Source organism: Artemia sp. Qi Xiang Cuo, chromosome 21, assembly GCF_049724085.1.
Source record: "Artemia sp. Qi Xiang Cuo chromosome 21, ASM4972408v1, whole genome shotgun sequence".
Classification (NCBI taxonomy): Eukaryota; Metazoa; Arthropoda; class Branchiopoda; order Anostraca; family Artemiidae; genus Artemia; species Artemia sp. Qi Xiang Cuo.
The window spans coordinates 10,737,185-10,749,561 of NC_142814.1; positions in this window are offsets into that span (position 1 = coordinate 10,737,185).

Here is a 12,377-nt window from a genome sequence, read left to right on the forward strand (position 1 = left end):
GCTACGCACTCTCCTCCTCCATCCCAATCTATTCAACTACTTACATAAAAGAGGAGCAATATAATTGTTTTTAAATCATGTTAATGAATACTACTACTACTACTAGCAACTTACAGCAGCACCAGGGCACTTGAGGCCAACATAGCTACGCACTCTCCTCCTCAATCCCAATCTATTCAACGACTTACATAAAATAGGATCCATAGATTGGTTTTTAAATAATTTTAATGAATACTACTACTACTAGCAACTTACAGCAGCACCAAGGCACCTGAGGCCAACACAGCAACGCACTCTCCTCCTCTATCCCAATCTATTCAACGCCTTACATAAAAGAGGAGCCATAGTATGGTTTTTAAATCATGTTAATGAATACTACTACTACTACTAGCAACTTACCGCAGCACCAAGCCACCTGAGGACAACACAGCCACGCACTCTCCTCCTCCATCCCAATCTATTCAACGCCTTCCTCTTATATCCTCCCAGGAAGTTTCCATTTCCCTTAAATTGTTCTTTACGACATCTTACCAACTGACGACGACCCACTTATTTTTAGCCTGAGACGGTTCACCAAAAAGGACAATCTTTGCAACTTTGTCATTCTTCATCCTCAGAACGAGCCCCAACCATCTCAACCAGTGGCGGATCCATGGGGCGAGGGGGTCACGCGCCCCCTAACGTAGTCTAAAGTAATGTAATTTACTTAATTAACGCAAGATTGCGTTAATTAAACTTGCTCCTAACGCGAGTTTATCGGATAAACCGATTTTGCGCCCCCCCTAAAAAAAAATCCTGGATCCGCCCCTGATCTCAACCTTTTTCTCACTATAGCCGTAAAAAGTGGGATTGAATCACATTTTCGTATAGCCTACTATCGGAAATACGGTCAGTCATTCAAGTACCGAAAACAATGTTAATGACTCAAGTCTTACTAAGAACTCATTACTACTAAATGAAGTAAAATTTATAAATACAAATGATGGTGGAATAAATATAAGATTACTAAGATTAGATTATTTTAAAAGAAAAAAATGATAAATTCTAGGTTGAATTTGCAGAGAGTTTTAAGCTTATGCATAGGACTTAAATTTAAAAAAAAAAAAAAACTCAAGACTTGAAACTTTAAATTGGTTGAACTTTAAACCAGAATGAAAACATAAAGATTAATTTTAGCCTGCATTGACATTCTTGAGTCACAAATGATCACAAATGCCAGAGACATTTTCTTCTTTTGTGATTTTAATTTACAGACATGGTCCTAGTCGATTATGTAATATTGTAATGGTTAAGTCACGCTCTGTGGGATGCTGGTAGTAATTTTTGGGTGTAGCTTGTGATAAGTACCGTTTTTTGAATCATGATTTGGTTATGGTTATATAATAATAAGTTCAACGAAATTTTGTATGAATTTTTTCACTGGTAATTGTAGGTGGTGATTGGGATGGATTAACTGCTATTGATAAAAGGGAATTTTTCAACGATGTTACCAAAGAACGGTATTCTTCTAAATCTAAGGAAGAATCAGTGGGAAGGGGCGTGCGTGCACCCTAAGGGTGCTGTAGGGGCTGTAGCCCCAAAGTTCTTCCAAAGAAAAACAGTTATATTCCATTTTTAAATCTTATTTAATCTCCTCGGTTTCATCATTCGTCCCTTAGTCCCTACTCAAAACTTGCATTCAAAGAGCTAAAATAAACTTATAGTAGTGCCTTAGAATGCCATTTTTTTATGAATTTTTAATTTTTTATTGGTTGGCCCAGGGACTCCCCGTGAGCTCCTCCCCCTGCATAATTATTTTCTGAGTGTGCCAGTGAGAAGGTGACACATATACTTGGATTTCACACTCTAAAAAAAACACCCCTCGCTCACTACACTAAATCATATAAGTTTCTTAGAAATACTTCTCAGTCAAAATTGACGGCCCTTGTGTTTCGCCGTTCTTAAAAAAAATAGAACAAAAAGGTTAAAATTTTAGCGTAAAGATTGAGGGATGAGAAAGGGGCAGCATCTCTAGTATACGGAATAATTTCTGTTCGCTTTTCGAGATCTTAAAAAAAATCGCACCAATACATTCAGCATGTTAGGGAACCTATTGTAGACTTTCTAAGCACATATTTACAAAATGTGAAATTTGAATTTTTGACGTTAAGAAACATCCAGGATATCTATTTATTTGTTTTGTGTTTTGTTTACCCCAGGGTCGATCATGTCAAACCAATGAGCCAAGAAGATCGTGAGAAGGCTCATTCAAACAAAAATTAAAAGTTCAAGTGCCCTTTTTGTATGATCAATAAAATAATGAAGAGAAAATAGCCGCCTCCTACAGCCGTTTTCTCAAAAGATATCTAATCAAAATTTTAAGATAGCCATTCGGTTCAGCATAGTTGAAAGGTCATATAACTATGTCTTTGGTTCTGGGTTACCCCCAGAACCCCTCGGAAAAGGGCTGTAAGTTATGCAATTCGCCTTTGTTTATATAGAATATTTGTTATTGGAAAATATACATAAATTTTTCTGGGGGAATTACCTGCGAGGTAGACTTCCCAAGGGGAGAATTTTTTCCGGCGGATGAACTTTTCCGGGGGATATTTTACAAAAGAAAGTTTACACAGGTCGGAGAGAGTGATTTCTGGCCTAATTCGAAAAAAACAGCCGAAAATTAAAGTTAATAAAACAGTTTTTTTCAACTGAAAGTAAGGAGCAACGTAAAAATTAAAGTATGGAACAACGTAAAACTTAGGGTTTTATTGTTTAAAAAAATAGAGTTGTGAGAAAGAGTCAAACTTTAGAGTAAAGAGCGAGGTGTTGAGGAATGGACAGCCCCTTTCATATAAGGAATAATTTCTGTTCCTTTTAAGTTTTAATGTTGCTCCTTACTTTCAGTAGAAAAAACCTTGTTTTTTTTTATTTAATTTATTTACGAACGTTTTTATTAGTAATAAATATACGTAACTTAGAATTAACTTACATAACGAACTTCTATATTCATAAATTTTTAACACGTATATTAGGGGGTTCGCCCCCTAGTCAATACCCTGCTCTTTAAACTATAGTTCGAATTTTTTTTTCCAGTTCTTTAAAAATGACCTCTTAATTACAATCAGTTGATCAGTTGAAAAACTTGTTTTTTTTTATTTAATTCCTGATCTTTTTCTTTAATAATGCTGAGAAATCCGGCGCCCCCTTCATAGCAATGTCCCTTCCCCCATGAAAACTTCCTTCATGGAAAGATCCTTCCATATAGCCCCCGACCCTCTCCTTCCCCCAACTACCAGAAAAAATCTCCACTGAAGAAGTCTGTATACTTCCCAATAACCAATACTATATGTTAAAATTGAGTAAAGTTCATAACTTTCAGCCCTCCCCCTGGGGACTTTGGGGGATCAAGTCATCCTAAAAGACATTTTTATCATATTTTCGACCATGCTGAACGAAATGGCTATCTCAAATTTTTTATCGGGTGACTTCGGAAAAAAAATGAGCGTGGGAGGGAGTCTAGGTGCTCCAAATTTTTTTGGTCACTTAAAAAGGGCACTAGAACTTTTAATTTCCACTCCAACAAGACCACCCGAGATATTATAGAACCCCTGGGTCAATATGATCACCCCTGGGAAAAAAAAACAAACAAACAAACAAAAAAATAAACACGCATCCGTGATCTTTCTTCTGGCAAAAAATGGAAAATTCCACATTTTTGTAGATAGGAGCTTGAAACCTCTACGGTAGGGTTCTCTAATACTCTGAATATGATGCTGTGATTTTCATCAAGGTTCTTTAGCATGTAGGGGGTTTTTCCCCCTTTTTTCGAAAGTCAGCCAAATTTTCTCAGGCACGTAACTTTTGATGGGTAAGATTAAACTTAATGAAACTTATATATTTGAAATCAGAATTAAAATCTGATTCTTTTGATGTATCTATTGGTATCAAAATCCCGTTTTTTAGAGTTTCGGTTACCATTGAGCCGGGTCGCTCCTTACTTTACAGTTCGTTACCACGAACTGTTTGATAGAATATTTGCTATTGGAAAATATTGTACTAGTGCATTATACGGATACTTTTAAAAATGTATGGAATGTCAAATATGAGATGCTAGAGATACCGGGACAGATACCCGGTACTAAAACAGTTGTTAGAGTGGAATTGAGTGACCTAATATGAATGTGATCTGAAGGCATAGATTATTTTTCAGCGATTGTGAAAGACATTACAGCGTTCTGGGTGCATAATTGTAACATGTAATTATTATAATTTTGTTCATAAGCCATTTGTCTCTGGTTAGGTTTTGTTACGTTACGTATTTAATATATGGTATGCTTTAACCCCACCCCCCTAGTGTGCAAACATATAGCCCAAATTAGTTTATAAACTCTTATATATTCAGTCAATCAATCAATCAATTTACTCAAACAATAAATTTACGACAAAACACTTCAACATAGAAGCAACATAGAGAGCCAACATAAGGCTCTATGGCCTTGAAAAAGACAGGGGAAAAACAGAAATGACACAAGTACTAAAAAAAGAGAAGAAAGGTATTTTCAATATAATACATTTCAACCTTTCAAAGACTCAACACACATACACACACAAAACAAAACAAAGAAGAAGAAAAAATATTTAAAAGACCCAAACAAAAAGCGATTTTAATAGACCCCCCCCCTCCAAAAAAAAGGATGTAGGACCATCCAATAAATTAAACCAAATTGTAAATATATATTTGAAACCAAGCCACAAAAAATATCAAACAAACTCAGTACCCCTCACAACAAACGTTTCTAACCCAGGCTAGGGTCACCCGCCTCCCCCCTAAATAATAAAAATAAAATTTAAAAAATATATTTAAACATGAAAAATCAAGACTTTAAAAAAAAATCTTAGAATTCTTTTGAAAGTACCAAACGAGTGACATTCTTGAGCTGACTCAGGTAGGCTATTCCAAACGATATGACAAGCAGTTAATGGATTAAAGTCAGACCTCACCGATGGAGTAAATAGAATATTAATATTCCTTGAATTGCGAAGATGATGCGGAGACCTAACAGTGACGAAAGAAGGAGTAGCTTGAAGGGCTGTGGGAATATCATCATGAAGTTGATGAGAAGTGAAAGACGCACACGAAAGAATGTAGAGAGACTGCAAATCAAGTAATGGGCTAGTTGGGAATACTAGCCTGGGTATGGGCTAGTTGGGTATACTAGGGCTAGTTGGGTAAACTTGACTTCTTTAGCGGTATATAGAAGTGTCAGTATAATGCACCAGTACCGAAAATATACATGAATCTTTCTGAGGGAATTACCTGCGAGGGAAACTTCCCATGGGAAGAATTTTTCCTGCGGATGAATGTTTCCGGGGGAAATTTTACAAAGAAAGTTTACACGGGTTGGAGGGGGTGATTTCTGGCCTAATAAAAAAAAACGGCCAAAAATCAAAGTTAATAAAACAGGTTTTTTTCAACTGAAAGTAAGAAGCAACGTAAAAATTAAAGTATGGAACAACGTAAAACGTAAAACTTAGGGTTTTATTGTTTTAAAAAATAGAGTTGTGAGAAAGAGTCTAACTTTAACGTAAAGAACGAGACGTTGAGGAGGGGACAGCCCCTTTCATATAAGGAATAATTTCTGTTTGTTTTAAGTTTTAATGTTGCTCCTCACTTTCAGTTGAGAATTTGTTTTCTTTTTATTTAATTTATCCATCAGAATCTGTCATCTTTGTGTTTGATCCAATCTGACGAATTTCTGGTTGGTTTTGGTTTTATTTATTCTTTAATTGTAATTTCTGGTCTTTATGAGTTTGATCTATTATTAGAATTTTAATTCTGCTGGTCTTCAGTTTGACATGGCTCTTTACTTTTCTGTAAAAAAACTTCTTTTTAATTTTTTTTAATTAGTGTTCGTAAAAACATGAAAAAATACGATTCAAACATACAGGGGCGGATCCAGATTATTTTTATGGGAGGCGGGTGCAAGATAGGTTGATCCGATAAACTTGCATTAGGAGCAAGTTTAATTAACGCAAACTAGGGTTAATTAAGTAATTTACACTACTTTAAACTACGCTAGGGTGTGGGGCACCCCCCTCGCCCCCCTGGATCCGCCATTGCAAATATACATCAAATAGAAACTATATTGTACAAAGTAAATTTTCTCTCCCTCTCTGTTCTTGTTGACCAGACCACTATTTCTTTATAAAATTCAATACGTTTCACTAGCAGGCATTATGTTACTTTCGGTCTGAATTTTAAATTAATTCTGATTTTTTTTGAACATTTGGTGATTTATTTATTATTCAAATCTAAGCATTGGTGAGGGAGGGGAGATTGTCTCTGCCCAAGAAAGCATGATTTGTTTGAACTTCCTGATAACTGCATTTGGATTTCATTTACCTTGATTGTTTTGCTTGTGTAAGTGTTAGCTACTTTTGTAAATTTATCATCCCTCCAACCAATAGAGCTTCAATTGAATTATTCTGGCGATACTATAGCACTTACAAAGGGTAATTGAGCGTATGCACAGCCAACTGATGGAATTATTGATCCTTCATATACTTACTTACTTGTACTTAGATCAGGACTTACTTACTTACTTTTTACTTTACTTTCGGCGGGAACCAGACGATGAACTGTCCTGCCCGGCACCAAAGGATCTTGGGATGACTTCCGACGACCACTTGGACCTGTCGGCTGCAGCTTCTCCGGCGATCTTCAGCCATTCTTTGTCCCATCTCCGACCGTGTCTCCTGAATCCTCCCCAGGTCCTCCTTGAATTTTTGCCACAGGTTCTTCTTTTGTCCTCCTGGTTTACGTTTCCAGGAGGGGGCTGGTTCGCAGACAAGGGCGTCTCGACATATCGTGCCTTCGGGACGGCGCAATGTGTGGCCGAGGAGCTTCAGGCGACGTCTTTTAATGATAAGCGATAGCCCTTCTAATCGGCCACAGCGACTCCTTACTTCACTATTGGAAATCCTGTCCCATCTCTTAATACGGAGGATCTAACGAAGGCAGCAGTCGTCGAACATGTCCAAAGTTTTTGCATCTTCAGTCTTGATCAGCCATGTCTGGCAAGCATACAGTAGTACTGCTCGAACAGTTGCACCATAGATTCTGACTTTTTTTTTGGTTGAGATCTCCCGTCTGGTCCATAATTCTTTTTTCAGACTAGTAAAGACTCCCCAGGCTTTTGCTATGCGGGCAGAGATATCCCTTTCAGCTCTGCCATCTAGTGTTATGATAGAGCCAAGATAATTGAATTCCTCAACGCTTTCTATTGGCTCACCGTCGAGGGTAACTTGGCAAGGAGCAGGTTGGTAGAGAGCCAATACTTTAGTCTTTGCGCCACTGATGGCCAGTCCGTTGCGCTTTGAGACCCGATAGGTATCGTCGATCATGCCTTGTAAGCTGTCGGCGGTAGTTTCCAGCTCAGCAATATCGTCTGCGAAGTCCAGATCTGTCAGGGGCTGGAGGAAACCAGCTATTTGTCCGAAGACTATTCCGCTGTGGTTTCTCATTGCATTATACATAATCCAGTCTATCGCGTAGTTGAATAATATAGGCGATTGGGGGCATCCCTGCTTTACCCCAAACTCCACTGGAAACTTAGGGGTGTCATTGCCGGAAACACGGACGCAAGTCTCAGTGTCCTTATACGCACTTCGGAGTATCTCAATGATCTCCTGTGGCGCACCGTCTTCATCCATAATTCTCCATAGCTCCTCTCTGATGAGAGAGTCGAAGGCAGCTGCAAAGTCAATAAAAGCGATGAGAAGGGGTAGATGAAACCTGCTGAACTGCTGAAGGATGAGACGAATCGTCAATATCTGTTCTGGACAGCCTCTGCCTGGTCTGAAGCGTGCTTGCTCAGGACGGGTTAACTTGTCACGTGCGTCTTTTAATCAATTCAGAAGAATGACGCAGAAGATCTTCATGGCATGGTCAATCAGGGAGATACCTCTATAGTTTCCGCAAACGGCCGTATCTCCTTTTTTGTATAGCGGAACGAGGACTGATACTTTCCAGTCTTTTGGGAAGGTCTTCGTCGTCCACACCTGGACAAACAGGTCGGTTAGGCGGCATAGTAGAGTTGGTGAGGCCTTGAACATTTCAGAAGGGATCCCATCCTCTCCAGGAGTTTTATTGTTTTTCATGCACTTCAGCGCTTTTTGTACGTCCGCAATACTTGGCGGATCGAGGTTTACTGCGTAGGGCTCTCTAGCTGCACTCGAGAAGGCAGGTAGATCGCACGGGGGTTTGAAAGGGTTCAGTAGCTCAGAAAAATGCTCTCGCCAGCGTTCCATGCGTCCTTCTTCTGTTCGGATGAGTTCTCCGGACTTATCTTTCAGTGTGTCAACCGTTACAGGAGCTTTTCCAGTCGCGTCTTTCAGTAGTTTTAACATTTTTCTGCTGTTGTGGCTCCTGGACGCTTGTTCCAACTCATTCGCCAGATCTGACCAGTAATGTTCTCTGTCCCGTTTCAGTGACTGTTTAACTGCTTTGCGGGCTACTTTTAAGGGTTCTTTTGCACCTCCCACGAGCGGTCGCTTCTTCTCAACTAGTTCTATGGTGTGGTAAGAGATCCAGGCTCGCTGTTTTCGTTTTGTGTGGCCAAGCACCACCACAGCAACGTACAGTGTCGCAAATTTTATATGCGCCCAATCTTAATCGACGAGTGAGAGACGATTCAAGGCATCGAACCGGTTGCTTAGCTTTAACTCGAAGTCGGCTTTGATTTCCGGGCATCTTAGTTTCGAAACATCGAAGCGCTTCCCTGCTTTCTGTCGCTTCTGTCTACTAAGGCGGTGACGGACTTTGCAAGTGAGGAGATAGTGGTCGGATCCATTTAAAGATCCTGTATCTGCTCCTCTGTATACCCGGGAATCTCTGCAGGAGCTCCTCCATCTTCTGCTGACTAAGATGTGGTCGATCAGGACACAAGCTATGTAGCTCTCCCTGGCGACAGGATCTGCCAGTCTGTTGAATTCCACAGATTATGGCTTTGGTTTAATGGGGCGATAATTACAGGCCATGAAGGGACCCATCTGCGACCATGTCTCCGGAAACCACCAATTGGCTCGAGGTCAGATTTGACAGTGTTAAGCCAAGTTTTGGCTTGTCCTCCATGTCGTTACCTCCTTATATCCATATTTCCTCCATATCCTTCATATATCGTCTGTCTGAATCTGATTTTCTTGAATGTCATTTCCCAAACTCGATGCTCTTCTCTTTAGTGTCTTTTTTCCAACATTAAGTCCAATGACATTTAGCTTACCCTTCAATTCAAATATAGCTTCTAATTTTTTAACTCAAATTCCATTTAGGGGTCTCACGCTAATATAATAAAATATGTTAATATAAAATATGTTAATACTAGTCAGTTAACATGAGTTCTGAAATTGTGGGGATGTGCTAAAATTTTAGTTATTTACTTATATAACATGATTTATAAAATTCTTACCAAGCTCTCCGTGATTTTACTGAAATTTTGGCTTCTGGACATTAGGGTGCTATTCACAAGATGGCTAGTGAAGCTTAGCTTTCCATATAATTTATGCTAACAACATACACTTTTCGGACTGATATTTGCTAGAAGAATTGGTTAGACAAGAATCCATGACGCGATGAGAAACTGTTCCTGGATAGCAGTTAGTAGTTTTTGTTTTCCTCCCAGCGCCCTTAAATTGTTTTTTCCTTAAATCTTCTGCAAAGTGGATATTCAGGGACCAAAACACTGGAAGAAAAATGGCAAAATTAAGTTTGACAGCTGGGAATAAGCGACAGAATATTCATCACGTCAGTAGGAATACGTCAGTTTGTTTTGCATAAGTGTTTTGGCTACTGTTTTATTAATTAGCCGCCTTCAAAGTCAGTTGAACCTTGTGTCCTTGCAGGTTGAGAGAACAGGTGAATTGAACTTAGAAAGTGATGTTAGCAAGATACTCAACTAAAAACACTATTATTTTGGACTGGATTTCGTTGCAAAATAAGTTTATTTTTCCTTTGCATTGTTCGGGGGCATCAATTCACGAATTGACAAAAAAAAAAATATCAATACAACTTAATCTAGAAAAATTATACAAAGATCACTTTTCTTGTGAGAATTAGGTTATGGGGGGATTTTACATCAATGGGGTAAACTGTTTGTGGGAGGGGGATTTTCAGCGGTTGGGAGTAGCACGCTAGATACCGTTTAGAATCCGTTTTACCAAACAAAACTGTCGCCTGGCATCGAACAGTTTGTGGTTACAAAATGTAAGCAAGAAAGGACTCGGCTCAATAGCAACCGAAACTCTAAAAACGGAATTTTGATAACAATTGATACATCAAAAGAATAGGATTCAAAATATATAAAATTCATTAAGTCTAATTTTACACATTTTAAGCTGTGAACCTGAGAAAATTTGCCTCATTTTTGAAAAAGGGGAAAACCACCCCCAAAAAATCAAGCGATCTTAATCAAAATCGCACAATCAGATTCAGAGTATCAGAGAATTTTATTTTAGCAGTTTCAAGCTCCTGTATAAAAAACGTGTAATTTTGTATTTTTTTGCCAAAAGAAAGATCACGGAAGCATGTTTTTTTTGTATGTGTGTTTTTCTTATGGGTGACAGTATCGAAACAAGGGTCCTAATATATCGGGAGAGGGCACATTCTAACGTAAATTAAAAGTTCTAGTTCCCTTTTTAAGTGATGAAACGATTAGAAGTCAGGTAACACCCCTCCCACGCCAATTTTTTCCATAAACACATCGGATCAATATGTTAAGATAGTTATTGAATTCAGGATTGTTGAAAAGTTCAATAACTGCCTTTGAGGATTACATGATCCCCCCCTCCCCGTCGTCCCCGAGGGAAGGGTTGCAAGTCATATAATTTTCTTATATTCATAGTATATAAGAAAAATATTTTTTCTTATAGTCATAATAATAGTATTTGTCAAAAAGAAATACGAGGAAATATTTTGGGAGAATTTCCTGCGGGGGTGGGGGTTAGATATTACATTTTTACATAGAGAAGTATAACTTATGCTTATTTAATTCTATTTATATGAATAAAATCCAATTGAATTTGGATCTGAGAGTGGCTGCCCTTTTCTCAACTCTGGATCTTTACGCTAAAGTTTTACTTTTTGTATTCTATAAGAAAGGCTGCTCAAATAGAAGAGCAATTGAATTTGAATGAGAACCATTTCTATAGAATTTTAAGACCAAATCAAAAGACACTAGGTGCATACAGGTTGTAAAAAGGGCATAAATATAATACATAGATCTCAGAAAAGACTTCTGGTACTATGTTGAAAATTTCAGAGAATGCTAAGCTAAACCAAAAGAAACTACATGCATCCAAGTTCTCAAAAGGGCATATCTTTAATATATCAAGAACTGCCTAGGGTATTACGTTGAGGTTTCCAGAGAATATTGAGTGGAATTGTAAATTTAAAAAAGTTATGTGCATCCCCGTTTGTCAAATGAGCCATAAAAGAGCCATAAAGAGGGTATGTGCATCCCGTTTGTCAAATGAGCCATAAAAGGCTACAAAAGAGCCATATCGAAACCCATGACGAGTAGGCTCTTTTGTAATTCCTGATAATGTAAAAATTCGGGATAGCCATATAATTCAAAATTAAAACAACCAATAGCTACTGTCAACGAATGATTGAAACTCAAATCGAACTGAAATTAAAATATATAATAAAATAACAAATAAAAATAATAGGTATTGATGTAGATAATTAATAAATCCTAAAACTAGTAAAAAATTCAAATGAACATTCAATTCAAACTTAGAACGGACATAAATCACTGCAAATAGGAGTTTGGCTACTGCCACCCCCTCCCCAAATCGTAAACCCTATTGTGTTATTAACGTTCTATCATAAGCAATAGCTTAAGTATCTTGAAAATTGTGCCTTTAGTTTATCAAAATATTGAAAAAAACGAAAAGGTAAGTCACTATAATAACCAAGATCAGAGGCAACTCTCTAGTAAAGGCCATACGGCTCCTATGTTTTATTATTATTATTTTTTTTTCCCAGAGGCACTTCATATGGAAGGGGTCGTCGAATAAACTTCAAAGGGGGCTCATTTGATTGAAAATCGAGAGTTCTAGTCCCTTTTTAAGGGTCAAAAGTGATTTTAAGGCAGCTAACACCCTTTCCACGCCCATCATTTCCCCAAACACATCCAATTGAAATTTTGAGATAGCCATTTTGTTCTACGTAGTTGATTTCTAGATAGAATTTATGTTTTTGAGGAGGACACTCCCCCATATCCCTCAGGGTAAGGGTTGTAAGTTATGCCTGGGGGCATAAAAGGTTTTTATAGAAAGCTATGTCGTAGAAACTTCAAAAAGAGCTCATTCGATTGGAAATTCAAATGGCTAGTGCCCTT